The following is a 7,170-nucleotide window of genomic DNA, read 5'->3' on the forward strand; positions in this document are numbered from 1 at the left end:
TCAAATGTGAAGGTGATGAGGTGGGTTTGTAAAAAAAAATACAAGAAAAAAATAAATGTTTGATTGTAGGAAAATAAAAAAGGGTAGCGTAGTGTATGTTTTATCCCCAGTGCCTTAAGCCCAGAACCTGGCCCCCAACAGCTCATTCATTTAGATGGACTACAATAAGAAAATAACCGTTAGTGCAAGATAAAAACACAGATACTAAGCAAAAGATTGCAGCTTGATGTCATTTCTGTCAGTCAACCTTGGCCATACATACACCCTTATTAGAGACTTGACGGAGCTGTGCTCAAGGAAGAGTTTGCCTGTTAAACGCTGGTCTATGTCAGCTTGAACCAATCCCACTCGTAACAACTACCTTTTAAGAGGCCTGTTTTTCTTTTCTTATAGTACTTTTATTTTACTTCCCTGGCCAGCGCTTAGGAGACATCGGTTCCAATCCCATGTAGCTACACCAGGATGAACGCAAACTTCCTTGTGGAAAAAACACATGAATTTTACAGCTTTATACATGGGTGATTCTTACAGAGCGGTCAGAATTGCAATCCCACCCCAAATTTTTTATTTATTTATATATAATATATAAAAAAATTATTAAAAAGCTAAGTCTCCAAACTTTAGGACATCTATATACTTCACAATATGTTTAATGCAATACCAAATATTTGTTAAATTAATTACTAGTACAAGAGTAATTGTTTATACACATTTCTTTTTGAGAGTGTTCTATTATATTGAAAGATACTGATCTAATAAGCGTTGTTAGTTTTAAACATCTTCCAAAAAAATTGAATGCTGTCCCAACATGTTGACGTCACTACTAAACACACACAATAAAAGACTGCCTTAAGCAACTCCTTACAAATATCACCAGTGTTGGATTTTGCACCCCTCTCCAGCATACCACATGGTGAGTAGTCTATCTGCAAAACATTTCCGATAAAATTTTTGAGCAAAGTTGGTAAATCTTCATCTATTTTTAAATAGTGTCATACCAACATCTCATATATCAAAAATGTGTTAACGTTATCGCTTTTGGTATGTACATACAGTGCATTCAGAAAGTATCAGACCCCATGACTTTCCCACTCATCAATCTACACACAATACCCTATAATTGACCGAACAAAAAACAGTTTTTTAAAAACATTTTTGACATGTATAAAAAAGAAAGGAAATGGAAATATCACATTTACCTTAAGTATTCAGCCCTTTATTTCTACTTTGTTGAAGCACCTTTTGCAGCGATTACAGCCTTGACTTTACAAGCTAGCACCAACTTATATTTGGGGAGTTTCATTCCCATTCTTCTCTGCAGATCCTCTCAAGCTCTGTCAGGCGGGCATGTGGAGCGTCGCGTTGCACAGCTATTTCAAGTCTCTCCAGAGATTCCAGGCTCTGCTGGCCCGCTCAAGGACATTTCAGAGACGGTCCTGAAGCCAGTCCTGCGTTGTCTTGCTGTCGCTTAGGGGTCATTGTCCTTGTTGGAAGGGTAACCTTCACACGCCAGTCTGAGGTCCTGAGTGCCTGGAGCAGGTTTTTCAATCAAAGGATCTCTGTACTTTGCTCTGTTCATCTTTCCCTCGATCCTGCAGAGTCTCCCTAATCCCTGCCACTGAAAAAGTCCCCACAGCATGAGTTGCGGTGCACCACCCCATCTTTCACCTGTGATGGTGCCAGGTTTCCTCAACGTGACAGCTTGGTATTCAGGCAAAGAGTTGGTTTCATCAGAGCAGAGAATCTGTTCTCATGGTCTGAGAAAGCCTTTGGGGTGCCTTTCGGCAAAACTCAAAGCGGGCTGTCGAAGTGCCTTTTACTGAGGGCGGCTTCTGTTCTGGCCACTCTACCATAAAGGCCTGACTTGGTGAGTGCTGCAGAGATGGTTGTCCTTCTGGAAGTTCTCCCATCTCCACAGAGAAACTCGGGAGCTTCTGTCAGAATGACCATCGGGTTCGTTGGTCACCTCTAGCTCTAGGAAGAGACTTGTGGTTCCAAACGTAAGAATAATGGAGCCACTGTGTTTTTGGGACTTCAATGCTGCAAACATTTGTTGTGGTACCCTTCCCCTACAGGACAAATTTTTGGATACCATTTTAAAACAAAAAAAAATTGCTTTCCGCGTAGTGAATTGGGGTATGTGTGTAGATTGATTGAGGTTGAAAAAAATATTGTATGTTTTAGAAATTAAGCTGTAACGTTAAGAAGATGTGGAAATTAAAAAGATAGCTAGCATTATGTTAGCCAGTGGAGGCTGCTGAGGGAGGACGGCCTCATAAATGGCTGGCAACAGCGCAAATGAATCAACAAACCATTTGTTTGATTACCCAATTCCATACATTCCGCTCCAGCCATTGCAACAAGCCCAGTCCTCCCAAAATTTAAGGTGACACCAACCTCATTTGATGTTCAAAATAAGTCAAACTGAAAAAGTTCACAAACCGAACAATGACACCATGGAGATATTCAGAGGTTTCATCTTTGTATCGTATACCATTTATTGGCATTCTGTGACAGCACGGGCAGTGCATTGAAGGCCATCTTTCATTTTAAAGTTGCATCGCATGATCTACCAACTGAGCTACAGATGGATCCACCAGTGTACCCACTTCAAAATTGCCACCTTGTGGCATTATACTAACTACAACGTTCTAGGAGAGTAATTTGATAGCTCTGTACTTGAGTCCCCCAAGACCAGCATTCGTTCTTTAACCTTCATGGTCTCAACTCACTGGGTCGGATCTTGGGACAAACAAAGGTTCCTGGTAGAAATCTTGTCTTTCGCTCTGATATTACCTTACTCTTTGGTTACAACAATAGGCAACCCAATTTGAAGAAGCCAATGCTCTCTGAGTCATTGCTGATCACTTCCAAACCCCATAGGGAATCCCCACACAGTTGAACTACTTTTAAATAGTGGAAGCCCTCAATTGGTAGTCATATCTGAAAACGAGTTTAATATCTAATCGCGGAGTCCTCCATTTATGTCTATGGAGTTGACACCCTTGCCCGGAAACGCCTTGTTTATTTTGCTAGTCTTGTTTGCAAATTCTTTCTCCAATGGATCTATAATGGAAGGCTATCAACAATAATCCTATTGTGCAGGTTCTTTCCTTTATTGGCAACTATTTTCACGTGTGTTTTTGTAATAACACTTTTGGAGGGGGGGGGGTTAAGGTAAATTCAGATAAATATTTCAAAATATTGCAAACAAACAAAGTGGTGAGTAGTATATATGTCCACCCACTGAAATATGTTGGAAGACATTGCTGAAGTTGGGAGGAAAAATAAGATACAAATGCCTTTTTTTTTTTGTTGTCCCCAGTCGTTTGCCTAGCCATTCTGCTTTATAATGACCCTGGGGGTACAAATACATTAAGAAGAACCAACTCATTGCCTTCCTGCATGACCGACTGAACCAGTGAAAGTGATCCTTTATTAAAAATCCACTTCAAATTCAGTGTTAGATGAAGGGGAGGAGACATGTAAAAGAAGAGTTTTTAAGATTGGACAATGTGAGACCATGGTATGTATGTGTGCCATTCAGAGGGTGAAGACAATGCAAGAAGATACTTATAAGTGCCTTTTGAACCGGGAGGTGATGTGAGTAGATGCCGAAAGGAAGGCTACACCGGTTTCGTGTACAAGAATACTGCAAGCTTGCTGTTTTTTTTTACACTCTACAGTTTCCAGTGTGTATTAAGAATGGTTCACACCCAAAAGACAGGTCCAGCCCAAAAACTTCGACAAACCTGTGGGAAGCCATTCTTCGGTAGAATCATCATGGGCCAGCATCCCTGTAGAAATGCTTTCAGGCACACCTTTTGTAGAGTCACTATGGCCCTGAATCGAATTTGACTCGGGCTGTTCTGGTGGGTGCAACTGAATATTAGGAAGGTTCGTAATGTTTGTTACACATTTTAGAGATAAGTATAAAGCGTAAGAGATTCCCGGGCGCCAGCGCTCTCTCTCTCTAATCAGCATCACGGTTTTGTATGTTCTGCATCAGGCAGCTCTGATTTGCACCACAAACTAACAAAAAAAAAGACGGTTCATTTAAATACAAGCCATTTTAAGTGTATGTGTCAAGCATCAATCGTTACCCTATAGTGACGACAGACTGGACCCACCGTTTGTAATTGTTGCTCCTTTGTAGCACGATGGACCTTTAAAAGGTTATCTCCGCAAACCGAAACTTCCTTAGTCTTTCCTAACCCTTCCCCATACACCACCCAACCCCTCTGACATCGCCAAGGGAAATTTCTAACATGTGAAAGTAAAGAATATTGAAAAGAAGTATATGAAATAATAATATGAAGAAAAGAACAACCACTACTGGAACATAGATAAAGAGGAGGATGAGAGAGAAGTCAAATGACTAGATAATAGAAAATAAAAAACCACTCTTAACTCGCCGTCCAACTGACTTGTTTGTCTGCGACAATCTCGGTTGTCCATCGTTCTTCCGTCAGTCTTTTAGAGGCTGCAAGATCGTAAGGCAGTTCTGTGTGAGGACACAGAGGAAAGACAGTCATCCCTTTCTTTGACTACTCGTGCTCCCTCTTCTCTCTTCATTGGAAAGACCTGTCTGGGGAAGGCTGGGTGGACCCTGTATGGTTGAGGGGGAGGGGTCTAGGGTTGAGGGGAAGTGGGGGGTGCGAGGGAAACCATATAGCGTACATTCGGGAAGTGAGAGGGTGGTCCTGTATCTGTCCATCCATGAGTAGTGTGGAACTCTGCTGCCCTTACAGTGGCCAGAGGGTTAGTGGTGGTGGCAGAGCGGAGTGTTGTGTATTTGGGCGGTGGGCCAGCTCTCAGCGAGCCAACGTACCGTCCCGGCCACCAGGGGTGAGCCCCTGCTTCTCCTCCAGGATGTGGATGGGCAGGCACAGCTGAGTCTGAGCCAGATGAAGAGCAACCAGCACACAGACGAACAAGAGAGGAGGGTAAAACGGGTGAGAACAATAAAATAAGGGTATGTCAAATGGATGGGTAAATAATAACAAACACAAAAAAGATTAATCAGAAATCCAACACAAATGGAAAGACGAACCTCAACATAAGATGGAAAAGGAGTGAATGGGATCAAATGGCATGACCTGTGCAGGAGAGCATGGAAGCGGAGCAGGGAGCTAGGTGTGCAAACACAGCACAGGGTATCAATAAGTAGGGACTTGTGATACTGAGACTACCCACTGAACAACATATCCCACAGGAGCAAATAGGGAGGGAGCAGAGAGAGAGAAGAACAAGCTGAACACAAGCAGAAGTAGCGAGGAGAGAAGACAGGCAGCAAAGAGGAAGGAAAGTCACACCAAATATTTGGTTTCATTTTATTGTGAAAGGAGGAGCTCTGGGAAAGAGTTGAAAAGGTCAACAACAGAAGACACAGGAGATAGGCACGTGGTTACACACACTGGAAGCAAACAGACCACTGACAGAGAGAACATACACACCGCCCTTCAGACCAGAGGAGACATTACTCCTTGTCATTCAGCATAGACCAACAACAAACTACACACACAGCCTGCGTCCCCCGAATGGCACCCTATTCCCTATTGAGTGCACTACTTCTAACCACGGGGCACATAGGAATCTGATTAAAAGTAGTGCACTATATAGAATAGGGTCCTATTTGGAACAAACCACAGATTCACTCTGTCTCACAAAATATGTGCTTTGTCTTCGTATAGAACGGTATAAGAGCACTCATTGCGATATACAGTGCCTTCAGAAAGTATTCACACTATATCCCCCACTGGAACACACACAATACCCCATAATGTTAAAGTGGAATTATGTTTTTAATTAAAAATGAAACGCTGAAATCAATAAGTAAGTATTCAACCCAGTTGTTATGGCACCTAAATAAGTTCAGGAGGAAAAATGTACACAGACACAATCTATGTGCAATAATAGTGCTTAACATGATTTTTTWAAATCACTACCTCATCTCTGTACCCCACAATTTGAGCATGGTAAAGTTATTCAACTTAAGATTGTGTATTCAATAAACCCAGTCACTACAAAGACAGGCTTTCTTCATAAAAACTGAAACATCACATTTACATAAGTATTCAGACCCTTTATTCAGTACTTTGTTGAAGCACCTTTGGCAGTGCTTACAGCCTCGAGTCTTCTTTGATATGATGCTACAAGCTTGGCGCACCTATATTTGGGGAGTTTTTTCCCCATTCCTCTCTGCATATCCTCTCAAGCTCTGTCAGGTTGGATGGGGAGCGTCCCTACACAGCTATTTTCAGTTCTCTCCAGAGATGTTAGATCGGGTTCAAGTCTGTGCTCTGGCTGGGCCACTCAAGGACATTCAGAGACATGTCCCTTCTCCAGATCTGTGCCTCGACACAATCCTGTCTCGGAGCTCTATAGACAATTCCTTCGACCTCATGGCTTGGTTTTTGCTTTGACATGCACTGTCAACTGTGGGACCTTATATAGACAGGTGTGTGCCTTTTCAAATCATGTCCAATCAGTTGAATTTACCACAGGTGGACTCCAAGTTGTAGAAACATCTTAAGGATGATCAATGGAAACAGGATGCACCCGAACTCAGATTCGGAATACTTACGTAAATAAGGTTTGTTATTTTTTTTGCAAACATTTCTAAAAACCTGTTTTCGCTTTGTCATTATGGGGTATTGTGCGTAGATTGATGAGGGAAAAAATAAAGTGTGATAATTTTTAGAATAAGGCTGTACGTAACATGTGGAAACCGTCAAGGGGTCCGAATACTTTCCGAATGCACTGTATTAGGATTTTTTTTCTTCCGATTTTTTTTCTCCCACTTTGACAGTGTATTTTGTGTAGATCGTAGACAAAAAAACGACAATTAAAGCCATTTTAATCCCACTTTGTGACAAAATGTGGAAAAAGTCAAGGGGTGTGAAAACTTTCGGAAGGCACTGTAGTCCTGCCATATCCTGGGGCTGATTGTTACCACAGCTTGTGCCTACATAGACTGGTCCCAGATCTGTTTGTGCCATCTTACCCGCACAAACACATCTGGAACCAGGCTAGTGTTAAACACATTCATCACACACCAGAGACACAAAATGGGGGTAGAGTGAAGTTGCCCCTACACTGATCTTGGGTCAGTTTAGCATTTTACCTACTAAAGGTTAAAGACAAAGTGAAACATCGTAGTAAGTTAAA

Source organism: Salvelinus sp. IW2-2015, unplaced genomic scaffold, assembly GCF_002910315.2.
Source record: "Salvelinus sp. IW2-2015 unplaced genomic scaffold, ASM291031v2 Un_scaffold285, whole genome shotgun sequence".
NCBI lineage: Eukaryota > Metazoa > Chordata > Actinopteri > Salmoniformes > Salmonidae > Salvelinus > Salvelinus sp. IW2-2015.